Genomic DNA, 11,080 nt, shown 5'->3' with positions numbered 1-11,080 from the left:
CAATGGACTTTGCATTTTTCACTACTGTATTTCATACTGTGCAACAGTCAGATGAAAGTTGTGTTTGGATAAATTGGGAATAAAAGGACTGTGGTGTGTTCTTCATGGAATGAGCATAAGGGCTGCATTGTCAAACACATTGGAAGCAAGCTAGAGATGATCATTTTGTGTTTGGCACAAAGATAAAGGATTTCTGCCTGCATGCTGCTAGAAGTAAGGGATTGTTCTACAAGTGACAGTGGAGGAAAAGGAGTTCTGTTGTTTTGTCACAGAAGGAAAAGGATTACTGTGCAAATGATACTCAAGGAAAAGGATTAGACCATGTATGACATGGAAAAGAGAGGTACATACATCATGGAAGGTGCAGGGCAGTGTGTGTTATATTTCTCAAGAAATAAGAATAATGTGTCCAGAGTACACCACAGCTGAGATTGAGTGCCACATGCCAGCACTGCTGGTCTGGTGGATGCCCAGGACTTTCTTTCTGACTTAGGAATCCCAGCCTCCTAGCTCTGAGATAGAGGGTTCTTTTCTACATAGGAATTGAGGAGCAGTAAAAGCCTAGGCAGATTCCTGTTGTTGTTGTTTCCTTAGGAAAAAAGCATTAAATATCAAGCTGTATAAGAAAAATATGAATGAAACAAAAGGTTCACTTTCTTCATGGCACTGAGGAGGAGTGTTTCAGTCATTGTCTCTGTGAAAGTAGATATTTACATTTCCTCGATGCAGCAGCCATAAAACCACAACTTTTGGCAGCGATGAGATATGATAGGTAACGGAACATGTTTGGGGTGAGTGCTGTGGTACATTGCACTGGTTTTGTGTTATGAGAAAGGAGAAGTAACAAGGAGAAGGTAGAAATTATTTCTACTTTATTATGCCAGTTTCTGGTTCAGGACTTTCCAGTTATTTGGAGATTTGTTTGTTTTCTTACGATGATCCTGACATCCAGTTACTCATAACATGTCACTCTCAAGAGCCCTGCAACACTTTGTACCAGGAACTGCATTTCGGAAAAGGTGAAGCTGGGGTCAAACGCATTCCTGCTAATTGTACCGACTGCAGGAAAGTTATTCCATGATGAATTTGCCCTCTGAAGTTAAAGGGGGAAGCTGCTAATTGCTTTTAAGGAGGACCCAGAAAAATGTCTGTGGGCTGGCCAAGAACTCCCTGCCCAGGCGCACCGCGCATGCTCCCCAGGCACACACGAGATAAGCACGGCTAATCTTTTGGGGGAGTGTGGTATGTGAGGAGGATGTGCAGCTCAAACTATGCAAGGGCTTAGAGGGAGATGCACAAAAAAAACCAGAAAATGGGTTTCTGTACATGCGTGCATTTTGTACTGCTGGTACTCACTGTGTAGAAGAAATCTGCTACAGCAATCTGATCTCTTCAAAGCCACCATCAGTACAGTGACATGGACACTGGTTCTTTTCTGCAGTGTTTCTACAATGTTCTGAATGTCCACAAAGCCTAGATCTACTCTTACCATCATCTGACCAGGCAGCATATATGTTTCATCTTGATCTAGCTTTTTCTTGTAGTTTTCCTGCTTGTCAAATCTGTAGTCTCTGAGTTGAAAAATTCGGGGCAAGGAGAGACAAATAAGTTTTAGTTTGTACAGAAGATCACAGAGTAGTCCTGGCTTATTGATGTGCAATATCACAAGGACAACCAGACTTTGCTTCTCTGCTAAAATTTATGTTTTGTTATATCAAAGTAAGTCTCTACTCATCATCCTGTTTTAATTATTTACTTTTTTCCACTTTCCCCAGAAACCCTAACTCCCTAAACCTTTCCTACTCAGAAGTCCAAGTTCTGAAAAGTTCTGCAAAGCTGTCTTGTTTTGTAAATGTTTCTGTTTCCAGAGTCATCCTGCCCCTTATTGCTGAGAAGTGTGGTCCTGCAAAGGAAAGATGACTGCCTGGGGTTTGACAAGGTTTGCAGATTCCTACATGAGGAAGTGTATGGAGAAGATCTAAGGTGATGTATTGACTGAACTTCCTCAAGCCAGGGCTGAAATTCATTAATGAGGGAACTAGATAGAAATTTGCAATATCCTGAGATTGCTGAAGTCTCAGAGCTCTTAGTGGCTACCTTAGGAGATTGAGAAAGCTGTAGCCAATCTTGCTTTAAAAATTACTCTGTCCTTGCAGAAAGAACTCTGGCGGTTGTAAATAAGATTTCATCTGAGAAGAGTTTATCTCTGAGTTCTTTGAGGGGATGTAGCAAAGTTGTCAGACTGACTTTTTGCATTGAGCTCCAGCTGTCATTTCCCTTTGCTTGCTGGCTGTTACCACTGGGTGCAGGCTCCCATTTGAAGTTCTTGGCTTTGAGAGGGAACACCTCCTAGAGCTCAGTTAGACTGCTGCAAGCACACACCTTCCAATATGCCTTTGGCCTTTGAGAGCGTGAAAGAGGGGAGGAAATTGCCCTGACAATTGAAATTTAGCAGGTCTGGTTCACTGCTCAGTGAAGTTGATGAGAGACTTTCCCTTGGCCTCAAAAAGAAAGCACCAGCAGATCAATTCTGTTTTATGCAAAGGACAAAGTAGAGTAACACTAGCTAAGAATGAAAAGCTGAGTGATACATTTCCAATTTGAAACATGTAACAGGTAAAGGTTACTTGAAAGTGACTTAAATAAGTGTGGGTTCTCAAGCTATTTCGTACAAGGGGTCAGCAAAATATGCATAAAGCATTTGCCACCATTCCCCTGTGCCAGTGTGTGGTCTGGGCTCAAACTTCAGCATGCATCTCCCAGGAGGTGGGTGCTGGCTGTGGAGAAAGTTTTATGGTGGAATCAGGAGAAACTCAGAGTTTTCACCTCAAGTTTCTCTAGTTTGGTAGCAGTCAATGTTGACTTGAACCTGGTAGCCATAAGGAGGATGAACACAAACCCCTCCAATGGAAACTGTGATCACCAGCAGCATGGAAACAGCATCAATGCTGCCATGCAAGCAGAGTAGCAATCTGGGGCTACTGGGGAGGAGCGGCTGGCACTGGTCCCAAGGGAGCTGTGGTTTGAGGGTGGAAATCTCTTAGCTTATCAGTAGGCCCACCATTTACCATTCTTCCCAGAGTAGAAACAGTGAAGACAAGCAGCAGTATGGCTGTTTTTCTCTCATCTAAATGCCTAACGAGGATGTTTGCTGGCAAGGAAATGGAGCATGGCCTACGTGAAGGTGATTTGGTGGCACTGAGTTCTTCTGAGAGTTTGCTCTTTCCATGGGCCATGGGCTGCTATTTTGCAACCCAAGGTTTCAGTTCAGGCTTACCATTCAGAAAGACATTTGAAAGCAAGACAGAGGGAAATCTTTTTCTTGTTAACCCACCTGTATTGCAAAGCTTTCTGTTTTCTCTGTTCAAGATGATGAAATTGCTAACCCAAACAGCTCCCTGCCCTTCATTTAGAGATTAGTGACTTCATCAGCACAAGAAGAACAAACAGGAGTGCTGAACTTAGAGCTTGGCAAGTTCAAAACCTCCCAGTCTGAGATGAGCAAGCAAGGGAACACTCACAGCAGTGACAGTATTTTTGTCTCTTTAACAAATGAAGGGACTGACAAGACAGTGATACAGGCTTGGGAACCAATCAACCAAGCCCATCCCTTGTGTAAACCTGGTATTCCTCCAATTCATACAATGGAAAAGGGGCAAACAAGAAACATCCTTGGTAGCAAATGTGATTAGATGAAGCAAACAGCAAAGACTCTCCTGTAACTGCAGTCCATCATGCAATTAGTTTCCTAACAGCTTCACCATTCAGACGGCCTCTTCCCTGGCACAGAGCCACAGCAGCCAAATAAATCAGCTTTACATACATGACTGTCAGACAGAACTGCAGCCCCAGCCCTATACAGCAAAGCTGGAAGGCTCAACTGAAAGGAAGAAAGGCCTGAACACACAGGGGAAAGCAGTTCAATGAGGAAAGGAGGATGTAGCCAAACAGCACTGGACAAATACCTGGAGGCATGCAAGAGCCCCCACAGAACAGCAGGGCTTGCAAAAGCAGTTTGTAAGGAAAGGCCCTCGTATCTCTGCCCTGTCATTGAGATTAAATGCGATCATTGGGAATAATGGTGAAGTGGAACGCATATTTAATTAGAGAAATCAATGAACCCAAATGATTGGGAGGGGGCAAATCATTAAGATCCAGCTCCTGCTGCCCCTACTCAGCAATATTTCAGACTGATGCGTAGCACATCACCAGCAAAGCAAAGTGGCCTTCTGTGGCTGCTGTTTTGCACGTGGAAGTGCTGAGAAGGGAATAGGGAGCAGCATGCTCTGTTCATGTGAAAGCTGCCATCTTCAGAAATGAAAGCAGTCGGTAGGAAAGAAAGCAATCACACTGGGGCAAACCTGAAACTCTTGGGCTCAATGGTTAGTCACAAATGGGCACAGTCACACCACACAGACGTATTGGGAAGGATTTTCATTGTTTTTTTTCACAGCAGTGTTCCTTTGGAAAGCTGGCTTAAAATTATTTGACAGAATCCTTTTTGTCTGTAAACATTATTTTCTCAAAAGATTTACCAATGTATATGTCAATTACAAAGGGGAAAAATCATAGCAGAGATTTTTCTGAAATGTTTTAGGGCTTATTTCAGTATTGTCATCTTAGTGTTTGTTTTCTCTCATAGTATTTTAGATAAGGGTTGGGCAGGAGAATGAAAGTAAACCTCAGCACCTAACTTCTGACTGAGTGCCAGCGTTTCATTACACTGGCCATTTTCACTTAATTTCCTTTTGGTTTTATTATATACTGGAATTTTAAAAAATCATTTCTGTGCAACTGTGTTACTTAGTGCTCATGTAACTCGAGGAAAATGTTTCCTGACTTCATACAAGCAGAATTAAAAGGGGGCCCAGATTATTTTAAGGGCTTAGAGACAAGGAAGCAGAATTGGCATTTTCTGTAATATATGCAAGAGCTGACTGAAAAACTGTGAAGTTTTGCAATAAGTAACCTTATAAATCTATTTGGTTTGTGGCTGGGAGGGGAAAAAATATTAAAATTAACCAATAAAATGCTTCACAAAAATATTAGGCTGATCTGAATCAAGAAAATAAATTATTTAAATTCCTTGGAAAGCTTGGCTATGTAACATGCCTTGTAGCTCCCTTAGAAAACTGTGGAAAGGAAGGGATTTTCTTGCAACAACATTTTGGGATTAACTGAGCTATTTTGCCCAAGGCATGATTTAAGGTACTTTCTTATTAGGCACAATTCACGTCAGTTTATGCATAAGAAACCCCAATCTGCAAGTATTTCTAGTGTAATACCACTGGAGTCAGTGAGTTTACACTTGGGATTAATTTGCTCTCATCCTGTTTCCTTCACTTTATATATTTGCCTTAGAGAACAGAATTACCCCAACTTAGTTATTTATCAGATGCAGAAAATTGGCACTCCTTTGGAAAAGCATTAAAAGCCAATTACAAGAGATCCTGCTCAAGGTGATTCCTGTCACGCTGAAGCAGTGCAGCACTCGTGATCATTTTAATTGATACTTTTAGATGAAGTGATCTGGCCTGCTGCAAACCAGCTGGATTAAAAATAAAAAGTAGCATTTGCATATTAATAACTAACTTCTCCACTTGAATCCATGCAGGGAACTACCATTGACTCATACTCCAGATCCTAAAGTGCTTCCAGTAATACAAAAACTTTGTACCAGTGTTTGGCTTCTGTGGGAATGGTCTGAGATTTTCTGAAGACCAGACACACCCTATTTCATGGTAATTTTTCTTTCTTTACCTAAAGCAAAGGATTAATTTTTTTAACAAGTGAAAAAGAAAATATATTGGCCTACACATAAATCTAAAGACTTACAAGGATGTTTCGGTATTGCTAAGATGCTGTTAAACTACTCAGTCATCAGATCTAAGAATATTTTAAGGTATGTTTAATTTAGTGGAAGATGTACCTAACCTTTAAAATTGAGCCAGTGTTCTGTGTAACACTGATCATTTTCAAATTATAGCTGATAAAAATATAGTTGTAAATTATTTTAAGTACTTGGTTATATGTTTTTACTTTTAATTATAAATTTACACACTGACATGTTCTAACCACTGGTACTGAAACCAAATGCTCTGGGAGTTGGAACTCTTTACAACAGTCCTGATGCAGAATCCATTAAGCCTCTTGGTTTGAATTGCACTCGGTTTTTTTTTTTACATTTTTCTCTGTACGTATAAACCTAGAAGGTAAAGATATTAATCACAAGAACCAGACTGAGATTTCAAACTTATTTGCAACAGGATAAGTCAAAGTAACTTGAATGAGGCCGAGGAAGTTGCTCTGGATTTACCCTTCACAGTGTAGCCAATAAAAAATGTGAGTAAATGCCACTTAAGACAATGTTTGCTTATTTTTTCATGTACCTTCAGTAAAGTGAATATTAAATTTTGACCAGAATACAATTTTCTATGGAAAAATGGAATTTTATATAGTTGTAAAACATTCCATCTACCTGAAAGCTGTTTTCTTTAGGAAAACTGTCCTGATAGAAATTTTCTGACCTTTTTTATGCCAAACTCACATTTCATACAAATAAGGTGCTCCTCAGCAGATGTTTGTGAAAGACCAAGCCAGTAAGCATGCATGTACACACCCCTACCTAGAACTTGAGGTTCTTGGTGTAGAAAACAGGACAGATGGGACAGTATCTGAGTTGCTAGGAGAGCAGATTCAGAAAAGCACCTAGATTTTTTTTTTCCCAGAAATAATAAAACCACACCAAATTTAATTTTATACTGAATAAAACAGTCCTATTTTTATTCTTAAGGAAACCTTCCTGGACATCCCTTACCCTCACTGTTGTGGAGTCTGATTTCTTTTTAAACAGAAAATGAAAATTTCAAACTGCATGCTGTAACTATGCTCGCAGTTTGAACTGAATTTTATAGGTCTGAAACCACACTTCACAGAGAATAAGCTGTTTGCATGAGAAAAATCTGAGTCTGGGGAAGACTCAGAAGCCTTGGCTGAGGATCAGGTTCACTCTGTGACTGAGGATAAGTCACCTAGAGCAGACCTTCACAGGTATCTGCCTTCCAGAAAAGCAGTATTTTGAAGTCCCAGCCACAGTGTCTCTGTACGAATTCTATAATTACATCTTTGGATAAACAGACTAAGGACCAGCTGAATTAAGGTGTCAGTGCAAATCTAAAGAGCAAAGGCCTGCCAGACACAGTGCTGGCTTTACTGGAAGCAGTGCCAGCAACACCTGATAGTGTTTCCATGTAGAGTACTCCATGTAGAAACCCCCATTCCCCAGCACACAGTATTCCCTACAGAATACTAAACCCCTTTATTTTCCCATGCCATGTGCATCTCCTATTTTGTGGGTGCAAGGACCAGCAGTGCCCAGTCCTGGCTCCCTCTCTCGCTTTGTGCGCTGCCGAGGGCCGGGCCGGGCAGAGCTCCCGGGGAAGAGCTGCTGTCTGCCGAGGAGATGGATGGGCTCGGAACCTGCTCTGCCTCCAAGCTCCCAGCTCTCTGGAAATGGCCAGAGCTGCTGCATTCCAGCCATTGATCCGCTGCCCTCCCCCGTCCCTCTCTTTCTCTCTTTCTCCCTCTTCCACCCTGGCGGTGCCTGAGGGTTCTGGTGGCTGGCTGGAGGCGCTGCCTGGCTGGGCACGCTTTGATGGCAGCTCCATCGCTGGGGAAGAGGTGATGCAGCGAGGGGTGCAGGCTGCTTTGGGTTTGCAGTGCCAGCTTTCTGTGAATGAAACTCGTTTAAAAAAAAAAAAAAAAAAGGTAAAATCAAGCAGCTGTAGCTGCTGTCAGAGCCATTCCAGAGTAGCTAAGTGCATCTGCTTTTTCTCACCTCCAAAACGAATCAATATGGCTTTAGATGATTTCCCTGATGCCTGGATTTCTTGCCTTATGCTGCTGTTAGTCCAGACATGCAATTGCTTGGTCATTCCTGCCTTGTCTTTTCAGTCTCTCTCTCCTGGTTTCTTCTTGCTTCTTTCTCTTAAAAATACATATAAAATACTCAGCAGAGCAGCTTGGTTTTGCTCATATGTCATTTTCTCATACACAGTTTGCCATCCTTTGCAGCCACACACACACTCACCACAGTGCCTTAATACCTGTCTGCCTGGCTCTCTCTCCATCCCTCCACACACACACACACACACACACACACACACACTCTGCCTGGCTGATTGCTGCCTAAGCAACATCTGCTTATCGGGAGTTTTTCTCCTGATGCAGTGGTTACTGGGGAAGTGCTCAGGTTTTCTTGTGACTCTGTCTGTCAAAAATATTCATGCTTTAAATTTTTTTTTAAAATAAATAATCTCTTGGGTTCTGGCATTTTTTCCTTTCCCATATAGCTTTATATACCCACTCACTTTGGACAGGCAAATTTGATTGTAAACCAATCATTACTGCTAAAAATAAAAGACCTCTACACAGATTAAACCCATGCTTTGGGGCTGCCCCATTTTCCTAGATCCTTCCTAATCTTGGATTTGGATTGTTCAGAACATGAGGTATCACTGACAATATAAAAAGCCTTCAGAAATGCTTATGCCTCATCTGGGTATATTGACATACAAGTGATCTGCTCAGAGAAACCTGCAGTCCATCAGTGCAGCTGGCTGAGGCAGGAGCCCCCCCAATCCCCTTATCACTCCAGTGGTGCACATAAACACATTAGCTGCTTATTTCAGGCAGAGCCCTCAGCTTACAAATCCACACTGCTGTTGCCAGCATCGTCCCTTTTTTGTATTTATTTATCTTTGCTGTGTATTGCTGTCTCACGAATTTTGCATTTTGAGGTGCTTTTCTATGCCCAGCCACCCGCTTGAAGCACGTAGGAGATCATTACTGCCTTCTGATTAGCACAGCGCATCTGAGTGGCGTGCTGGAGGCAAAAATTTGAAGTGTATCAAAATGCAAATATGTCCCCATTGACCTCTGGAAAAACGTGTTACATTACAAAGTACTTTCAAAGAAAGCCAGAAAGGAAGAGGAGAAAGAGTATGAACTTGCAAATGTTTGTGATACTAAAAAAAGTTAATCAGGCATTGTTACGTAGAAGGTTGAATTCTGTGTAGCACAAACAGCTTTCTTTTCTTTAAAAAGAGGGAGGGGAGGGACCACATGATGATACTTCTGCCCACTTTGTCTCTTTCTCCACTTCCTTTGCTAAAGAACCACCAAAGTGAATGGGGTTGATTGTGGTGCATATTTTTTCAATCTGCCATGACTCAAATATGTAGTCTAATATATGGCAATGGCCCAAAAGAAGAGACACAGAAATTATTCATGATCCTTCTTTCAGTGTGAAAGACTCCTTCTATAACCTCAGATTAACAACTCTGCATTTAAGAAATAAATTATTTTCACCAAGAAAAGTCAGAGGCAACCAGATTTGCCTGGAGAAAGTAAGTGTGGTATTAAGGCAAGTGACATCCCTGCAGTGAGATATGCCAGAAAGCTGTACTGGGGAAAAGATGCAACATTACCCAAGTTATTTGAGCTGGTTTCTCTTTTACCCTCACTAGTAATAGTGAATGTACCCTTTCACTACAGAAGACTGCAGAAGGACATTGGGTTATGCTAGGAAAAAAATAGTCCTGTGCCCCAAAAGGAAAGCTTATGGCCTGTCCTGATCCTTAATCTCCAAAATGCTTTACTGCAAATACTCCAGTTTGCCTGGAGGCATCACTTTTCTCTTATTCCCTGACACAGAACCAAAAATGTGTCATCCCAAAGCAAGTAAAATGTTTTCAGGTAACCTACCCCATCCAAGCAGGAGTTTGTTTGAAAGCTCAGTATTTGCTCAGTGTTGAAATTAGCGCTGCTGGTGTAATGAGGGCAGGGGTTAGAGCACCCTCTGGGCCCCTCACTGCCTTCTGCACCGCTGCTGTTTGGTGCTTGGGGATGGAAGGAAAGCCATGCAGAGATGCACAGCTGCTTCTTGCTGCACTCACAGCACTTCTTTTTATTCTTCAAGCCTTCTGAGTGTCTAATGTGACAAACACAACAGGAAGCAAAAGGAAGGGAAACAGCCTTAGCTGTGATGACCACTAGCTTCTAAAGAGCACATGGAAGAAGCAGCAGGAGCTCCCCAGGACTCCCAAAGGTTGTTTGCCAGGGCTTAGCTGGTTTCTGTGTGGCTATTGCTTCATCACACTTGATCATAAACGAAAGCTATCTAATGCTAATGACCATGGTGCCCACCCTAACCATGCATTTGAAATATTAATGAAAATAATTATGTCATGTGACTGCTTTTTAACCAGCTGCTTTCAGGACTTTAGACCAGTATTATAAAAGATGTGCATTTATAAATTATTAGTCTTGAGCATATAAGCACTGCATACTATGGGGAGCACTTCTGTAGCACTTTAAATTAATTTATTGTTATTCATTCCAGCTGTCTGTGATGTAAACCTTTGGCTATAAATTTGTACCATCATCCAACATACCATTAAACTAAAGTGGTGCCCATGCTGGAACATATAATAAAACATATGAATAAGATTTCTGTGAAGACACTTTTTTAAAACTCTCTTCTCAGTTAATGACACAAGAAAACTATGAGATAACATAGTCACCCTGTAACTATGCATTCATTAAAATATGTCTGGTGGGGGGAGACTTTTAGACTTGTACTTCTATTGAATACTGACTGAATGTTTTTCTTTACCAGATTGTTTCAATTCATGTCCTATCTCGAGCAAAAGGCTTTGTCTGAAGCTGTCATGACGTCACTAGCTGAGACTGCCAGAGGATTTTTGTTGGACCTGAACTTCTCTATGGTGGAAATAGCTCCTGACCACTGAATCACAGCAGTAGGAGAGCAGAGCAGTTTTAACGTCTTATCTCCTCTGCAGGCAAACATTCTTTCTCCTACAGATCACCATAAGGGTAAAAAAATTTTATCAGCATGACTAACACATAAGGCCTTGATCCACTTAACAGTATAGATATATTTTGTACCACCCCATTGGAAGTTAGAATTTCCTAAAATTTAAAGAAAGTTTTGATCATGCTGTGCTCGACCAAGCAGAATTAGAATCACCCATGACTTTGCTCTTGCCTTATAGGTCTC

The 11,080-nt window shown here is 41.5% G+C and overlaps 1 long non-coding RNA gene across 1 annotated transcript; it reads left to right on the top strand.

Annotated features, from left to right (window-relative positions):
* The first annotated feature begins 703 nt into the window (after positions 1 to 703).
* LOC120510974 lies at positions 704 to 5,732 on the top strand. Its single transcript, XR_005629645.1, has 3 exons — positions 704 to 1,719; positions 1,869 to 1,983; positions 5,615 to 5,732. It is a non-coding gene; the product is annotated as an uncharacterized LOC120510974 (long non-coding RNA).
* Positions 5,733 to 11,080: the final 5,348 nt, after the last annotated feature.

This window comes from Passer montanus, unplaced genomic scaffold, assembly GCF_014805655.1.
Source record: "Passer montanus isolate IOZ18808 unplaced genomic scaffold, ASM1480565v1 scaffold61, whole genome shotgun sequence".
NCBI lineage: Eukaryota > Metazoa > Chordata > Aves > Passeriformes > Passeridae > Passer > Passer montanus.
The sequence above is the reverse complement of the archived record's forward strand: the minus strand, read 5'-3'. Positions and strand labels throughout refer to the sequence as shown.